The 18,914-nt window shown below is 39.4% G+C and overlaps 1 long non-coding RNA gene across 2 annotated transcripts in view; it reads right to left on the bottom strand.

Annotated features, from left to right (window-relative positions):
• LOC308588687 overlaps positions 1-18,914 on the bottom strand; it is a 33,328-nt gene that overhangs the window by 12,855 nt on the left and 1,559 nt on the right. For both annotated transcript variants that reach the window (XR_014008874.1, XR_014008875.1), the window contains exons 2-4: positions 18,438-18,524; positions 17,448-17,567; positions 14,259-14,397 (exon numbers count right to left, since the gene is read on the bottom strand). This is a non-coding gene — a long non-coding RNA (uncharacterized lncRNA). The remainder of the gene's footprint in view (positions 1-14,258; positions 14,398-17,447; positions 17,568-18,437; positions 18,525-18,914) is intronic.

The following is an 18,914-nucleotide window of genomic DNA, read 5'->3' as shown; positions in this document are numbered from 1 at the left end:
TTGTAAAGTTCAATTTCTGCAAATCTTTAATAAAATGAAAGAAAAAATGTTAAAGCCACATGAGTATCTTTTGAGGAAAATTCTACATTAGTTAAGAGCATTGGGGGATAGAGTTTGTGAATTGTTTCCCCTGCGTTGCATTCAGCTGAATTTATGAATGCTGTTGCTAGTAGCTGAAGGAAAATGTTCCCTAAACTTGTTTTTGAGATTATATGGCATCTAACCTTCCCCTTTCTTTTCTTTTCTCTTCTCCTCTCTAATGCATCTTACGTTTATCCTCACATTATACACCTGGAGATAGGGCCGGTGTAGTTCCTAAAAATTAATAATGAATGTTGACTTGTGAACAGTCAGAAAGCGTTTGCTGGAGTGGAATGTTTCCTTCTAAAACTGTTTTTAAATAAATTCCTTGCATTTAGTATTAGCATACATAACAAGGGTGCATTTGTTCAATAATGTGTATGATATCTAAGAGACTAACGTGTATAATATAATACAGTTACTGTTATGTATGGATTTTATAGGAAACTATTAAAATGTGTGCACAATCCCAGAAAACTTGGTTGCAGCTGGATTTATACAGCAGATTTAAGTAGTACAAATAGCTTGAACTGTCGTATTTTAGACGAGAGGTGAGTGATTCTGATTTTTTACTAAACTCTGTAGAACAGGGAGAGAGATAGGCAAGGATATTTGCCTTTGGGGTGTTCCCCCCCCCCCAAAGATTTTAGAATGCTTTGTGTTATAGCATAGTGGGACTAGCGATCTCCTACTTTCTCCTCTGTATGTTAGATAAAGTGTCCTTCAGTTTCTCAGAGCACTTGTCTAAGGGTGAAGTTGTCTGCCTCCCACCTTTTTTTAAAAAAACAACAACAGCAGCAAAAACTGCAAATCCAGCCAGAAAGGGAAGAAGGTGCTTAAGCCTTTCCCCCATGGGACATTTCCGCAGTCAATATTGCATTATCCCACCTTCTTCTCCATTTATAAAGGAAAATATATGGAGCTCTTGTCTCTTATCCTTGTGGCTGAAATGCTGCTTGAGAAGGGAAACTTTGCATTACAGACTTGGGGGCCTTGAGATAAATTCAGAGGAGCAGGTGGTTTGTGGAATGTGGGTTGTTTTGCAGCTGAAAACAGTGAACTATCTGGCGGTGAAAAGTGTTGATAGTTCTCAGGGCATGATGGTGCTGGAAAATCTGGGCTACTTATTCCATTTGTGCTGCTGGGTTAGACTGAACTTGAAATTCTAAGTTCTTGGAATCCTGAACAAGGCAAGAGTGAGAGAGGAAATGACATTAAATGTAAACTTTTGGACTCTCTAAAATAAGTGTAATGATAATGTATTGATCTACAAATTTCAGTATTTGGAATCCATCACCTTTAACAAAATATGGGATAGAGTCTTGTAGGAAGCCACATGGATATGAAAAAGATAAAAACAGGTGTAACATATTTTTTGAAACATCACATTTTATAACATAAATGCTGAATTCATTCTTGATATAGGTTGCTTATTAGATTTGTTTGAAAGCATAAAGCAGTGTTTAGAGATAAGAATTATTTTGTTAAATAGCTTCTAAATGTTGGAGATATTAGCAGTTTAGAACAAGGGCTGCTGTGGTTGCTAAGTGCAAAAATCTAGCACAAGCAGTGGGAAATAATATTAGGGTGGGGAACTATTGCTATGGTTACAAAATACTTTCTTTTGAAGGAGAGAGTGATAACACAGCAAGGATCATTGAAAAATACCTAGTGGTGGATTTTGCAGAAACCAATGATGACTAAGGGCAGTAGTATACATTATGAGTGCTGTAGGAAATGTTGCATGATTGCTGTGGAAATCACTGGCATAAAGTGTGAAAGTTAAATATGCATCTGGGGAGCCTGGCAGTTAGAGCATAACTCTCGGCAGCAGCATGTTTGCTTTTACTTATTACACAAAAACAATGTCAAAAGGTTTTCTAATTTTTATTGAGAAATAGGAGTGCATTCTGTTTCCAAGAACCACGATCATATCTACATTTGCTTTGTTGTTATTATTAAAATTATTGTCATTAAAAACCACAAACATTACTTGTATGGTGTGTTTTGGCTATGGGGGACTGCTCAGCGGCTATCCCTCTCGGGATATGAGAGGAGGGCAGTGGCTTTCAGAGTAACTAATTCTGTGCTTCTCACACTAATGCAACATCTAGGAGGTTGCCAACTTTTGCCCTTGCCTACATGTTGGGTACTTACATTTGTTTTCTGATATCGAGGTAACATTGTCCTTAAGATGTAATGATGTAAGGCTATCAAGGACTTGATCACAAATTTATTGACAGCTGCACGAGTTATTATATCTAGGAAGTGGGAGGGGCAAGGTGACTATAAAATGGAAGAATGGTATAAAGAGGTGTGGGATATAGCTATTAATGATAAATTAACACGTGCTATTATAATAAGGTGGGGAATATGCAGGAGAAATGATTTTGAGAAGATATGGAAGGTGTTTGTATAATTTGTACAGTACTGTCAAAACAGAAAGGGGTCAAACCATCGCAAGAGGCATGGAAATTTTGGGAGGTTGGATAGTTACAATGGACTGGTCTTGGGGGTGGGGTGCACATTTTTATTTATATTTGTTATTATTACAAAAAAGATGTAGTGATAGCCATCCACTAGGATGGCTTTATAAGGCGGTTAGACAGATTTGTGCGGAATTACATAGTGAATGGTTACTATCTAGGATGGCTATATTATCTCCAGGACCAGAGGCAGGGATGCCTATGAATACCAATTGCAGTGGTAACTCGGGTTAAGAACTTAATTTGTTCTGGAGGTCCGTTCTTAACCTGAAACTGTTCTTAACCTGAGGTACCACTTTAGCTAATGGGACCTCCTGCTGCTGCCGTGCCGCCGCTGTGCGATTTCTGTTCTCATCTTGAAGCAAAGTTCTTAACCCGAGGTACTATTTCTGCATTAGCGGAGTCTGTAACCTGAAGTGTCTGTAACCCGAGGTACCACTGTACTGGGGAGCACAGTTAGGGAGAGTGTTGTTAGGCTCATGTCATACTTTGGGCGGAAGTGACTCACCTAGAATTTTTGATTAGATGAAATTCAGAACAGGGAGTTATTGTAATCAATCAAGGTATTCTAAGAAAACAAAAGCAAATGTTTTAAAAAACCCAGTAACATTTTAGTGGAAGAAGGGTTTCAGTTCATCCGGTGTTACCCTCTGGTGGGCAAAACAAATAGAAATGGTGTCACCTGAACCTGAACAACTTGAAAAATGCAGTTCTAAAAGCTGAAAGGTAGATGGGATATAATAGTACAAGTCTGTGGACAGAGCTCAACTGAGCCAATATGGTTTGCTCTTAGAGAAGATGCTGAAAATTATCATTCCAAAGAAATTGTAGGAAGTTGGGGATCTCTTATGTGGAAGTTGTTGACTCCCCACTCCCCAAAAAATGTCTGGAGTTTTTATTATTATCTGACATATTGCTATTCAGTATTTAGGTCACATTAGACCATGCACACTTTGACAAGAAACATTTGTCTAGGGGAGGCAAATAGCCTGAATTTTCTGTATTAAAGAGAAGTAGTAGTACTTTGCTTCTCTTCCATCTGCTCTTAAGAATTTATTTGATCTATAGAGCTTGGGTGGTTTTTACAGTTCACTCTCAATTGTCTCTAGCCCAGCAGCAGATACTTGGAAGCTGAATGGGTTTCACATTCCTGTTCAGGTAGTGTTGGTCAACACAGCTACTAAAGCTCTCAAATTTAAGATTGAAGACTAACCGTAGGCCATAGATCTGGGAAGATAACCGTAGGCATTTATAACATTGAAAGGTGAAGAGATGAATGAGTTGATCCCTGATGTTGTGAATGATATTTTTTAGCTCCTATAATGGTGCTTCCGGAGTAGAAATGGAACACAGTTGGCATCTGAGTCTGTCACAGGATGAGTCCTATGTCTGTATATCTATTATGTAGCCTAATAGCTGTTTTAATATTGTGTGCATTCCTCCTATTTCAGTTGCAAAGTTTAGATGAGCAAAGCATTGTACTGGTTAGGGATTCCATGTATGGAGCCTTGGCCATGGCAACTGCAGTTCCTGTCTTCTACTTTTACTTCCCATTCTTTCAAATATTACTCAAAGAATGGATCATACAAAATGATCCAAAATGTTTTCCCATCGTACTCAGTCTGCATGACTTCAGTGTTCCACTTAAATATTTAGCAGAATTGGGGAGTGAAAGATCCGTTTTATCTATTGCCATTTAATGCTAGGGTACTTCCTTGCTCCATGAATTATTCATCAGGCTGCTTTTATTATAATGCTGACATTATTCAGTACCAGAGCTGCTTCTGCAATAGCTTTCCTTTGCTAAAAAGCTACATAGCAGCAGCTACTACTGGTTTTGGAAGTAAATAAAGATGCTAGTTTTTCCGTGATTGCTGGAGAATCACACTATTCTAACTCCCTCTCCTTGATTCTTTGTTAGGAAAATAAATTAGCAAAACAAAGAGTTATTGCTGTGATGGGCCAAATGAGTAGCTTTAGACTGCAATCCTATATCCATTTACCTGGCACTAAATCCTATTGAACTTAGTAGGTCTTACTTCAAAGTAGACAGGTACAGGATTTCACCCTGTCATCGCTTTACTTCTCCAGGGTATATTTAAGAAAACTAGTTTCTGTCTTTTGCCAGTTGTGAGTGCTTACATTATCATGTATGAAACTATGTGATATAGAAATGTGGAAAATATTTCTATTCATATCTCATATGCTTTTTTTCATTTTTTAAAAAATTGCTTGCAGAACCCTTACCTGTTGTAAGCATGCAGAAATGAGAAAAAAAGTTTCTTTCTTATGCATGGTATCAGGTTTTCAGCCCTAAAAACCTGTTCTTTCTTAAGAAAAGAAAAGAAAAATCCTACTGCAAATGGTACTTTCCTCCTCCTCATTTTTAAAAAGTCAGTGACAGTAACTGAGTCCACTAGGGACAGTCCCCGTGCAGAACGGGGATCCCAAGTCTGGGCTGTGTATTTCTCTTAACAGACAACTGCATGTGCTTGGTTTTCTCCCCAAGAGTGTGATTTTCAAAGTGGCATTTGATTTCCTTCTGAACTGGTATGCGAAGCACTAACTTGCCTTCAGGCAACAGATAAGGGGAAGCAAGAGGAGGGGGGCAAAGCAGAGAGCAGATGGATGAACGATTAGATCATTTGGATCAGGAATGTTGCATTTTCTTTTCATTTTCCTGCTTTATACTGAAGTCTCTCTTCTGGTCAGAGTTTCTGAAGGCGTGGGGAGAGAACTTGTCTCAGAAATCCCAGAAAACGTCATAAATGTTTTTAGATGTGCGTGTGTGTGTGTGTGTGTGTGTATATATATATATATATGCTTTCGTAGATTTTCACGGGTACAGGAATGTAGGTTTTGGTGTCTTACACGGGAAGACACCCGAAGACACCAAAACCTATATATATATATATATATATATATATATATATATATATATATATATATATATATGTGTGTGTGTGTGTGTGTGTGTGTGTGTGTGTGTGTCTATAGTGTTATGGATACAAGTTAACAAGGCAAAGAATAGGACTGAAAATATATGTGGTTTCGGAAAATCTGAACCACGTAGCATTACTTCCACTTTTGTTTCCTCGGCTTCCTAAAGTACGAAACATCGGGGAGATAGGAGTTGTGATTTCGATAATGTCTTGCAGTTCTTCGGAACAATACATTCTGCTTGTTGGGGGGGGTGTTTACGTAAAGGACGTGACATCTGAATAGGGCGGCTGAGACGTCTCAACATTAAGCAGATGCGTTTACAGTGGACTCCAGCTGTTGCCTTTTTCTGCTGAATGTCTTTTTCCTAAACAGGGAAATGTAGGTAAAATGACAAGGGCACAGGAAGCTGCTCCCCCCTCTCTCCCCCCCCCATAGCTTAGCTCAGACCACTCTCTGAGCGCATGGTAGTGGTACAAAGTGTGTGGTCTTTCAGCTCTGACTAATGCATTTTGTACTGTGTGACTGAAAATGCCTCATAGCTTGCCAGGGCTGACTGAGAGTTGTGGAATGTGGTGCCTTTTCTCCTTTTCTCTGATTTCCTGGTGGCGGTGGTGCTGGTGTGTGTGTGTGTGTGTAGAAACCTGAAGATGCAGAGAAATGCTTGTATGTTCTGCAATTTGGCTGAGAGAGAAAGAGAGAGAGACCCCAGCCATGCAAGCTGTGAACGAGTGAAAAGTTGGAAGAATGGATCAGGGAATGAGGATGGGGGCGGGGTAGGAGAAAGAGAGAAGGAGGAGGAAGAGGGTGGGAACAGAGGGGCCCATTTCCCCCCTCCCCCCCAAGCAGTGACAGCTGGTTCTGTCCTGACTCACATGACAAAGTACTATGAAGTATTAAAGCTTAAGACAGCCTGAAAAGATGGTCAGCTGACTTCCTTCCCTCAAACTACAGTCAGGTGATCAACTGATATCATCCAGCTCATGGGAGAAAAATACCTTAGATCACAGGTAAGTGAAATTGCCTTCCTTTACAGTATGTTGCATGAAAGACTTTCATCAGTGACTTAATAAAATAATAATAATAATAACCATAATCTGTAGTCATTGCCATGTGACAACTGTATGAAGCATCTTCTTCAAACACTGTTGCATGTTCCACTTGTATCTTGTTTTGGTAGACTAGAAAACACCTTGGATTTTTCTAAATCTGTTTTGTCTGTCGTGTTTGTAAATGATTTATTGGAACAGTTCGGTTTATAAATATAGGTTTGAGGTTTTCATGGGTGGTGTTGAATGCTTCTTTCGTTTGTCATAAAATTATTTGTCGTACTGCAACTGTTTCAAAAATTAATGTTTGAAGGGGAATTCCCAGGAATGAAAGTATGAGTCAAAGAAATAGGACACCTTAAAAAAAATAATCCCAAGACAGAGCTGTGACTCATTTTAGCAAGATGCTTTTATCAATTGTGTTTTCAGGGCCAGTTGCCTATGCTGAGGATGAAAATATTCCAAACTGGAAAATTAAAAACTTGTAACAATGCTATTTATTTATTCGAATTTTTCTTACCCCTTTTAAAAAGAGAAGTTGGGTGGTGAAGTAGGTTATCTTGTCGCTTATTACTATGTTTGTTTTAAGTTTGAGAATAAAGTAATAAATGCAGGTGCCCACTGTACTATGGTTTTGTCACATCAAAAGATGGACATACAAAGTGACTTTCCTTTCTGCAGCACAGTGCTGAATATTCTTCTGGGAATACTTCCTGGATTTACTCAGCAGAGCTCTTCCTCACCCTTCCACAACTCCACTCTGTGTGGAGACACTAAGTGCAAGTTGATGAAGCTTGCCCTATGTTCATGAACCTCAGAGGGCTATTATTTAGGTAGAAAAAAGGAAACAAGCTTTTGCTGTAGAATCTGCCTCAAAAACAAATGAGGTGCCAGTACCCATATTTTGATAAAAGTTTCATGAGTGTCAGTACAAAATGGTTGCCATGGGCAGTGTAAGGAGGGGAGAAATAAAGAGGGTAAATGGGAATGTGCAGTTAGTTCAGCCATGTGTAATTAAGTTTATATTCGGTAGGGGTTGAGTACTAGAAGATTGCGCCAAAGGCTTAATGTAGAAGATGGTTTTGAGGAACAATCTGAAGGCAAGATTCCACACAGATGTTCTACAAGAATTTTCTAACCATAAAGAGGCATTTAATCTATTTTCTTAACTGCAAAAGTGTTATGCATTTTGGCCTATTTTGAAAGGTGTTCCTAAAAAAACAAGGGACAACATTAGGAGTTCTCTGATAGCCTGTTTTTTAGTCTGTAAACTTCATTCATTTGCCATCTTGCTTTGTTTAATTTATATTGAGGGTAGGGAATCATTTCCATCCTAGTGGCCACATTCCCTTCTGAGCAACCTTGCAAGGGTCACGTGACAGTGTGTGGAGTGAAATGAAAATGTGGATGGAGCTCAAATTTTGCCTTCATACAGTAGGCTAGTTTGTACATCCCGCCTCTCTATCGTCTCCAGACAAGCAAGCATCATTATTATCAGAGTGGAAATACACATTCCAGCCACACTTAAGGAGGCTGCTGAACAAGGGCAGAGGAAGAGTCTTGGAGGGCCACATTCAGTGCCCAGAAACTAGGTTTCCTAGCCTCACCTGTGTAAGGACTGTTGAGGCATTTGGTATAGATTGATTCTACTGCACACTGTAGTCACATGATACTTCATACCTTTTAAAATTGATTGTTATGGTGGCTGCAGAGATCAGTGCAGGGGCCCATGCCCCCCCCTGTTTTCCCAAGGTCTTGTTCCATGTAGCCACCAGTCATAGGAAGAAAGCTGTTTGAAGGGGAAAGTGAGGCATGTTTCAGGGAAGTTGCCTCTATCAAGAAATGGTTGAAGCTGTTTTAATGATGTGGTGGTGATTTCCCAAATGGTAAGTCAACATCCTCTCATGAGTCAATCACCAGACTTCCAGCAGTGGATGCTGGAGACAAAGAACACCATCTGAGTCAGAGGGTGGGACCAGGACAGAGGATTGGCCCTCAACAAAGATTACATTCTGTTTGTGGATTTCCAAAGTAAAAGCTTGGGGAGCCACTGTCATGTAGTCCAGTGTGGCATAGGAAGTGAAAAAAAAAGGGATTTGCAACTTGAGGTTACAGGTTTTGCTACTGGAGGTTATGTATTTTACAAGTTCATCTGAGCCTGACCTATTCTAAGGTATGTCTACATGATTCATGTTTTAATAATCAATGTTCAAAGTATGTTGAATTGTAAGGTGTGGGTATTCTGCACTGGAAAACTAGATGCAAACTAGTTAGAATACCCAAGTATTTCATATGGTACATGTCATTTTCAGGTGGTGGTTCAATTTGAATGGTAGCTGTGATTTCCTCGTAAGTTATCTCCATGGACCCATTGATTATGTTGTGTGTGTTTTTGCCTAAGGAATAGTTCATCAGAGAAATCAGAAAGTGTAGCTTTGAGGGACAGGGTTATTGTCTGCTTCTGTAGTTGAAGAGAAGGAAGAGGAAACAAGCTGCTGTTTATAGGGCTCTGGGACTGGAAGAATGTTTGCCCCCCCCCATATGCAATACATAGAACATGTTGCTACCTAAGGGCATATATAGCCCATACTATCTTTTAGGTCACCATCTGCTGGTGGCAATGACAAAGGGTAGCACCCACAAAGATGGACATTGGGTAAGTGCATGCTAAAGGTATAATTTAAAAATAGACGCTGTTACACAGCTTCAGTTCATTTGGAACTTCCCAATGTATTGTGCCTTGTTTTATCTATATTAAATACCAAGGAAGGGGATGAAAAGCATGTGTGTGTTTATGTGTGCATCCGTGTAAACCACGATTGCTTCCCTAATTAAGCGGTTCTGCTACCTCAAAGCAGTGATTAAGGCCTTTTGAAAAAGTTTTTGAGGATTTGGGGGGAAATGTTATAAATTTTGAAACCATAGCACATGTTTGGGAGCAAGTAAAGTTCAGGTGGTTGGTTTGATGTAAGAGAGCAAAAATTGGTCTTCTGTCAAACACAGTAAGTTTCTCTCTTTTTGCCCCCTCCCCGCCTCACTTTATGCCTTTTTAGGGAAAATTCCTGGCAGGTTGGTGCATATCAGGGATATCTGCAGGATTCATTCAGTTATAGCACAAGTATAAACAGGAAATTTCATGTTTATGTACTTGAGCTGTGCTAGTAATAGGTGAGAAGGAACAGAAATTTAACAATGAAAATAGGGGATGATTAAGCCTTTTCTACTTGGCGAAGAAACTTGTTGCAGCAACAATGTTTTACCTTCAGAATCTATACAAATGTGCGCACACACTTTAATCTCTGAGGTTCAGTTTCCATAGGAATGATACAATATATAAGGAGGTTTGGGGAGTAATTTATAGTTACACTAAATATGTTGCTTATATTCACAATTTTGTACCAAAGGTTAGAAAGTAATGGTGTAGTGATTAGTCAAATTAAATGTATGCTCTTTAGGTTAAGCTGCTTTGCAGTTCCAGCAAAGACTGGTAGGGGACTTTTTTTTTTGAATACTAGTGGTGAATATTCAAGCATGAGAGTGAAAGTTAGACAAATGTCATTTAAAAGGAGATTGGAGTACAGTGGTACCTCAGGTTAAGTACTTAATTCGTTCTCGGGTTAAGTACTTAATTCGTAACCTGAAACTGTTCTTAACCTGAAGCACCATTTTAGCTAATGGGGCCTCCCGCTGCCGCTGCGCCGCCAGAGCACGATTTCTGTTCTCATTCTGAAGCAAAGTTCTTAACCCGAGGTACTATTTCTGGGTTAGCGGAGTCTGTAACCCGAGATACCACTGAAGTTAACTATGTTGTGGTGTTGATAAATTGAGTAGACACCTGAGTTTGACACCTTCTTATCAAGTTATTTGAAAGCACAGCATATCTTCAAGCAGGTGGATATAAATAACTGATTTAAATAATTGTGTTAACCAAAGAACCTGTATAAACTCATGTGAATTCAACACTGGTATATTTATATAAATCAGAATAATTCTGCCTCTCTCATGCTGCTATGCAATGTCCTGTTTTAAACAGATGTCGTAATAGTTGCTTGATACAAAAGAAAATCAATTTATGCATTTAGTGATAATTTGATGTGGCTGCATTATATGTAGTGCCATCTAGTGGTGTACTTGGTGTACTGTAAGGTTTTGGTATTTAATAAACATTGATTAAGATTTGCCGTTTTACTGTTTATATGGGAAGCTTTTAAAACACTTAAAACATTTTTTCAACCGAAAGCATTGTACATAACATAATTTATACATGCTAATTGAAAGTGTGAAAGTGTTCATTTTTAAAGCATGAGTAGTGTGCTTTTAACTGTGAAAAAAGACAGAATTTAAAACAGGCATTTAAGTCAGCTATAGTGAGGAGAGGGTAAACAGTAGAAAAGGGGAAGAATATGGGGAGGAAAAGCACTAACAAAACATTTAAGATTCCATTAATGCTGCTTTGGGGCTTGAAAAGTGCCACATAGTTCTATGGAAACTGGAAGGTAGAATATGAAAGAGATTGTTGGAAAGGAACTGCTCAGGGATTCTTACCATATTCTTTTTGGAAAACAAATGCACACACCTGTGTATTAAGATGTAGATGTTATAAGTGTAAGACTCTCATGCAATCCTGACTTCATGGGATGTTTTAAGGCATTCACTTACAGCAGAGTAAAATTTCATACATTGCTTAGAACTTTCTACATCTCTCAGAAATGCTAATATTTCCAGGATCTCCTTAGGATTTGATTGTGTGTTTCTGTGCCTTCTGGAGTTAATGTGGGAAGTGCTTATACATTCTTTGGTACCAAATCATGAGCCAAGGGAACAACTAATGTGTGTATTTACTTACTGATGTTGGAGACTTCTTCCTTCTGTTTAAAAAGCTCTTGGGGAATGTACAGGAATAGTATGCATGTATAACATCCTGAATAGTTGCAAGCTGATGTTTATTACCACCTTTTCAGGAATGATTCCAAGAAAGGAAATATGGTTACCTAAGATGCAAAATGTTTGTGCAATTAATAGTCAAAGAATAGCCAAACAAACAAAAGAACCCTAAGGAAACCACAGGGCATAGCCTGCCATATATTATACTAGACTCTCAGACAAGCCAGTGAACTAGTGACGTTTTCTTGCATTAAATCATTGCCTGTGACAACCAGGTATTCAGAATCAAAAGTCTGGTTCCTGCCACAACAGGCATCATATTGTAGCACACAATCTGCCCATCAGTTACATAATCTGAATGTATGTGTATAGGAATGTGGAGAGAGGCTTAATTTACTGTTCCTTCCTCTGGATTGTTGCCACTGGATTACTCCAGACAAGAAAGGTTTTCTATATAGTGTCCTTATTTATAACACAAAGTGAAGCAGTCTGCTATTTGGCACCAGTTACAGTGGTTAAAATGCTTTAAAACAGTGCTACATAACAGCATTCCTTAAAGTGCAATACGGTCTAATCTTACATGCATCATATATATATATACTCTGTGTGTGTGTGTGTGTGTGTGTGTGTATGATGCATGTAAGATTATATATATAATGTGTTGAGTTGTTGGTAACAGTGTGCTCTGGCTTCTGTCACAGTGTCTCATTGCGCCAGAAGCGGTTTAGTCATGCAGGCCACATGACCTGGAAAGCAGGTTCTTTGCACCAATTGGGAGCATAAGCACACAGATACTTATTTATTAAATTTCTATAACACCCTCCCTCTGAGGAATAAAGGGCAGTTCACAATATAGAAACACAAAAATACGTAACAAAGTAACTAGCCAAAGGCCTTGGGAGAAGAGGAATATTTTTGACTGGCGCCTAAGCATCTAGTCTCATTGATTTAACTGAGACTATGTTTTAGCCCAGGAATTGGGAACCTGCTCCCCTCCAGATGTTGAAGAAGAAGAGTTTGGATTTGATATCCCGCTTTATCACTACCCAAAGGAGTCTCAAAGCGGCTAACATTCTCCTTTCCCTTCTTCCCCTACAACAAACACTCTGTGAGTGGGGCTGAGGCTGAGAGACTTCAAAGAAGTGTGACTAGCCCAAGGTCACCCAGCAGCTGCATGTGGAGGAGCGGAGATGCGAACCCGGTTCACCAGATTGCGAGTCTACTGCTCTTAACCACTACACCACACTACACCCATCAACTCTAACCAGCCAGGCCAATGGTCAGGGATGACAGCAGTTGTTGTCCAACAGGCCACAGGTTCCCTGTTTCCGTTTCAATCTCCAATAACAAATATGCACAAGACTTCATATTGCAAAGAAGAAATGTGCATTTACGATAAAAAAAATAAGTAAATGATAGTGTGTGCTTAGAGTAAAAGCTGGAGTAATTCTTAACGGACCTGAAATATGGTCATATTACCTGAATTATAAACAGATGCCTGGTCTGCTCAAGCAACTAAATTAGGTGGTAGAATCCTGTGCTTTTAAGCATGGACCATACTGCTTCAGACTTATAGGTAATATATTACTTTTTAAAAATGATCCCAAGGATAAACGCTCCTTTCAAACAAAAACAAAAATCCTAGTACATCAGAGAGAAACAGGTTCTAGCCCAGTGTGTTCCCTGCTGAGCTAGTTTTCTACCTCCATGAAGTATTTTATTTGAACAAAGCTTTCAAAAATGTGTTTTCCCAACCTATAGTGGGAATCTGAAGTGATTCAACGTACTAAGGACTACCACATTTTGCTGCCTATGCCGACTTGGTCAAAGTGAATTTTAATAGACTCTAGGAAGACAGAACGTTGGGGTTGGTGAGTTTATAGCAGAACTGAAATTTGAACCTGATTGGCCTTGGGTGTGTTGCTAGCTTTCAGCCTCAGTTCCTATTCTACAAAAGAGACACCACAATGCTTCGCCTCACTGTGTTAACTTAAGGGGTAAGCATCTCATTCAGCACTTGAAGACCACACAGAGATGCTATTGACATCCTATAGTCAGCTTGGCCTTTTGTAGCTATCAGGGTAAGAAGTTTTCATTCTAACAGATGGATAGATGGATAGATGAATAGATAGATAGATAGATAGATAGATAGATAGATAGATAGATAGATAGATAGATATCTCACTGCCTGGTACATCAACACAAGAGAATGATAAGTCACTGATTGAGTTTACAGAGTAATACAAGTTGTTGGATGGAATATAAATATGGAGAGGGAATATAAATATGAAGGAGGGAAAACTTTACTTCTGAGTTTTATTTTTCATTGTGGCTGGAGTTGTTGCCCAGACTGTTTTAGGCACTGTAATTTTAATTCTGTAATTATAATATATAGTGGTGTGTCATATGTACATTGTAGAACTGGTAAACCATAATAGATCGAATGGACTTTGCCACATGACATATTAGTGGCTTTGTTTACTGATTCGTACTGATACCCCTGATCTCTCTTACAAATGGGGAAACTTTAAAACAAAAAGCTATAACTTGAAAGCTTTTTCAAAATGGGTAGCTGTTTACCAGCATGAACGAGGGCAAATCCACACAATACATTTTAAGCACATTAAATTCACATTTAAAGCACATTAATTCCCCCAAAGAATCTTGGGAAGTGTTGTTTATTGAGAGTGCTGGGATATATAGCCCTGTGAGGGGGAAAGTGCAGTTCCAAGGATTCTTTGAGGCGCTCATGTGCATTGAGTGTGCTTTAACTGTATTGTGTGGATCTGCCATTAACATATGAGAAACTGGCTGTTACCTCCTGCTGAAGTGTCATTTGTTTTCTTTCTTATTGGTACTCCTTTGAGAATATCCCAATAGTCATTTGATGCCATGAAACACTGCTGGTATTAGTCTGAAAACAGTTGTGCAGGGAAAGCCTTGCTGAATTTTCCCCCCTGTAAAAATGTTACAAAACCATCATTTTTATTGTTTTACATACAATTTAAATAACACAAGGAATAATACAATAACAAGGGGGTTGAAAATGAGGGAAAGGAGAAGCAAGGGGGTAATGATAAATATAGCAAGGGGCTAACAGTAGTCTAATCAGTCACCACTGCACACTTACCTAATCATTATTACTGATAAGTGTATCAATTCTTTAACAGAACTTCAGGGGTATAAGTAAAATACGTTTTCTGTAGCTGCAGTTCAGAAATGAAAAGGTGTAAAGAACTACTTGAGACCCCAAGCATACAGTTTTAAAAGCACTAAATAGCTAAAGAAAGGTGTCAGGAGTTGGGAGCGTGGTATTGAAAGACCTGGTGTTTGGAAGGGAAGGGGAGCAGGAAACATTGTTGGTGTTAGAGAAGAATGGAATGTTTAAAAGACCAGGGCTTGTTATTTCCAGGAGAAGGGCGGCTGCTGCAGTCTGCAAGAGCTGTGGGAAGCACTGACTCGATTAGACAGCCCACTCACAGGATATAAGAGGGAAGCATGATCAAGTGGGCAGAGGTCACAAAAATGCCGTGTGTTAGCCTTTCTAGAGATGACTTAGGAGGTACTGCGGTTGCATATCCTGAATTTCCATCACCTAATGCACTGGGTTTATAAAGGAGGGTGGGTTTCAGGATGCAGGGTGTGTGGTGTGTGTAGGCAGCCGTTCTTATATGACAGTGGGTGGAGATTGTAGCATTTCTTGTGCTTTTCCTGTGACACTTTTCCTTAAAGAAACAGGCTGCATTTTATTAGGGCCAGTTAGCTTCTGTTTCCCACCCCTCCCTTCCCCTGCTCTAGTATAGAGGGTGTTGAGGTTATATTTAAAGCTCCAGTATTAAATACCAGTTAGAAAAAGCATTCCTCACACAGTAGTTGTGAAGATGGCAGGTTATAAATTAGCTTGCAGGGAGTTTTAGAGTGATTGTAGTAAGTTTAAACCTATAGCAAGCCAGACATTGCAACAGTACACACATGTGCGTGCACACAACACAGAAATAAATGATTGGTGTTGTGTGTTTTAGGTTTCGTCTCCAGAAATACAAAAGCAACCATCCATTTTGCTCCAAGCTCTTCATATTTGCACATGAATACCTTTTGCAAACCAATATTTCAAATGCATTTCCCCCACTTTGGATGGTATGACATTAATTTATCTCTTTAAAAAAGGCTTTTCAAAATGTATTTTGTTGTTGTAACTCTTAAGTCTGGTGTAGTTTTGAATGGGTAATCTGTGTCATATATAATTCTCAAATTTTTGGCTCTAAAATAGTGAACAGCTTGTCTGTACTAGTGCTTCTTCCCCTCCTAAGCACATAACATTTCTCCATTTAAAGGCATAATAAGACTGTCAAGAGTTTGATTTTCTTATATGTTTCAGTCTGTAGACTGATCTTTGCTAACTCTCTAAACTTTTCTGTCTTGTATGAACCTTTTCAGGTCTATGGGTATCCCAACGTTCCTTTAAACTCAATTTATATAATTAAGTCTTCCTCATACACTTCTTTCTAAGTTCCTTACAATTATATCGTCCCTATTCTTAGAATATGCCCTACCATAATTGTTCACGTAGTAGATAGGTAGCCGTGTTGGTCTGCCATAGTCAATATAAAAAAATTCCTTCCAGTAGCACCTTAAAGACCAACTAAGTTAGTTCTTGGTATGAGCTTTCGTGTGCATGCACACTTCTTCAGATACACTGAAACAGAAGTTGCCAGATCCTTCTATATAGTGAGAAGGTGGGGAGGGGTGTTACTCAGAAGGGTGGTGGGAATGGGAGATAGGCAGATAGCTGAGAGAGCCTCTTGACGACTCTTAACGACTGTAATAGGTCTTACAGGAAAAGGCAAGGGGTTGGAAGGTGAGAAATGGTTTAGTTATGTATAGTGAGATAAGAATCCAATGTCTTTGTTCAGCCCAGGTCTTTTCATGGTTTTAAGTTTGGTAATGAGTTGTAATTCAGCAGCTTCTCTTTCCAGTCTATTTCTGAAATAAATAAATAAATAAAGACCTGGGCTGAACAAAGACATTGGATTCTTATCTCACTATACATAACTAAACCATTTCTCACCTTCCCACCCCTTGCCTTTTCCTGTAAGACCTATTACAGTCGTTAAGAGTCGTCAAGAGGCTCTCTCAGCTATCTGCCTATCTCCCATTCCCACCACCCTTCTGAGTAACACCCCTCCCCACCTTCTCACTATATAGAAGGATCTGGCAACTTCTGTTTCAGTGTATCTGAAGAAGTGTGCATGCACACGAAAGCTCATACCAAGAACTAACTTAGTTGGTCTTTAAGGTGCTACTGGAAGGAATTTTTTTATTCATAATTGTTCACTCTTTTACATTTGGCTCTGCCCAGTCACATCCAGTATTTCTTATCAGCTTGCCACTCAATATTAGGATATTAGATCTTATTTTTGAGCTTCATAGGAAAATAATTTCCCTTAAGCTATATGGTTACCAGACAATGAGTTGTGGGTTTTTGTGGGGGTTTGGGGCTCTAAATTTATATATCAAAGTTCCTGTTAAAAATTCAAGCAGTTGAATATTCTATTCATACTAACTTGGAAGTAATGGAACCCAAATTTAGACATTCCTGTGTTAGAAAGAAATATCTAAAAGAGTCAGGAAAGGAGGAGGAAACGGATGGCAAATGTTGATGACCTAGGTACTAATCAGACCATGTGAATGCCTCTTCCCTCACATATTAACTGATCATAACTATCCAGCAATATGCAGTAGTAGATAAAGTCATGCTCTTTCATCTTTGTTCAAAGTATGCATTAGCTTGACTCTTTAAAATTTGTAAGCTTCAGATCATGGTTTAGGTGCTAATCTAAATAATGGTTAGAGGAGAGCCTAGTGTGGATCTGGTATCTGAATTTAATGTAAGTATATACATGAAGATTGTTGTGTGGGAAAGGCAGGAAAGCTGTTATATTCTCTAACCTTTCCTTCTATTTTTGCATTTTTCTGCAATGTAACAGTTGTCACAGGACTTAAATACCTGTGTGATTTTGTTGTTGTTGCATAGATTATTTTTTCTTGGGTCCTGAATGATACAATCACATATTTTTGATTATAACAAATGTTAAAATTCTAAGCCAGGTGGGATTCTTTTTCAAATCTGAAAGAAATGAAAGTATGTCATAATTCACACTGTTACTGTTTGCTTATATTGGTTACAGAAAATCTGCACATTCAACATGTCGGTACAGTATATTGTTTTTGTGAATGTTTTAGATACCAAATGAGAGTTTAGTGCCATGTTACACACATTCTACAACATTTCTGTTTTTCTCGCATGTAAAATAAATGTACTATTAAACGGTGTGAGCATACTCGTGTAGCATAAGGCAGCAGTGTACAGGGCACTTAAATTCCTGTAACTGGCATCTCAGACAGTTTATAGTCTTTTTAGCCTCAGTAACTCTTGAAGTGGGATGCGGGTAGCGCTGTGGGTAAAAACCTCAGTGCCTAGGGATTGCCGATCGTATGGTCGGCGGTTCGAATCCCCACGGCGGGGTGAGCTCCCGTTGTTCGGTCCCAGCTCCTGCCCACCTAGCAGTTCGAAAGCACTCTTAAGTGCAAGTAGATAAATAGGTACCGCTTACCAGCGGGAAGGTAAACGGCGTTTCCGTGTGCTGCGCTGGTGCTGGCTCGCCAGCTGCAGCTTCGTCACGCTGGCCACGTGACCTGGAAGTGTCTCCGGACGGCGCCGGCTCACGGCCTCTAGAGCGAGATGAGCACGCAACCCTAGAGTCGGACACGACTGGCCCGTACGGGCAGGGGTACCTTTACCTTTAACTCTTGCAGTGCCATCTTTCTCTTTCTCTATGGCCCATACGCTACTTCAGCACTGCATGAAGTGATAACTTTCCCATCCATCCCCAGTTGCATTATGAAGCACAACTCATTGCATGACTTGACACCATCATGTGGTGCGTTTCCCTGCGTCTGAGCAACATCACTGGCAACTGGAGGCAAGGTAACTTACCTGTGCAGAGCATCCTCTGAGGAAAGAAGGGGAGAGGAAGTGAATCTTGCCCCATGACTGAGGCAGTGCTGGGATCAGTTCCCACACCTTTTAATAACATTTAAAAGCAGAAATCGAGCAGGTGAAAACTTCTTAATATTATCTTCATGCCATCAAAAAGCAACACCTGTGTCATTTCTGTTGTCAGGCCCCGCTTGGGGAAAAGGTGGTGATCTTAGGTATATCTGCTGCACAAAATACATGGAAATGCTAGCCCATCAGCCTGATGTAGTGTAATGCAACATGTGTCGGTCATAGTTCAGTGTGGGGGTCCAAACTAGACATGACCACAGTTATGTAAATCTTTATCCCTGTGTTCATTAAAAAACAAACAAACAAAGGCAGAATACAAAGTGCTTAAGAAGAGGGATAGAGGGGAATGGTAGAGTAACTTCATCAGTCTTTCTCCTCAAAATTGACACCCCAGCTGCTGTTTTT

Source organism: Podarcis bocagei (genome assembly GCF_964188305.1).
Source record: "Podarcis bocagei genome assembly, chromosome: 6".
Taxonomy (NCBI): domain Eukaryota; kingdom Metazoa; phylum Chordata; class Lepidosauria; order Squamata; family Lacertidae; genus Podarcis; species Podarcis bocagei.
Note: the sequence above shows the minus strand (reverse complement) of the source record. Positions and strands in the feature narration are given on the sequence as shown.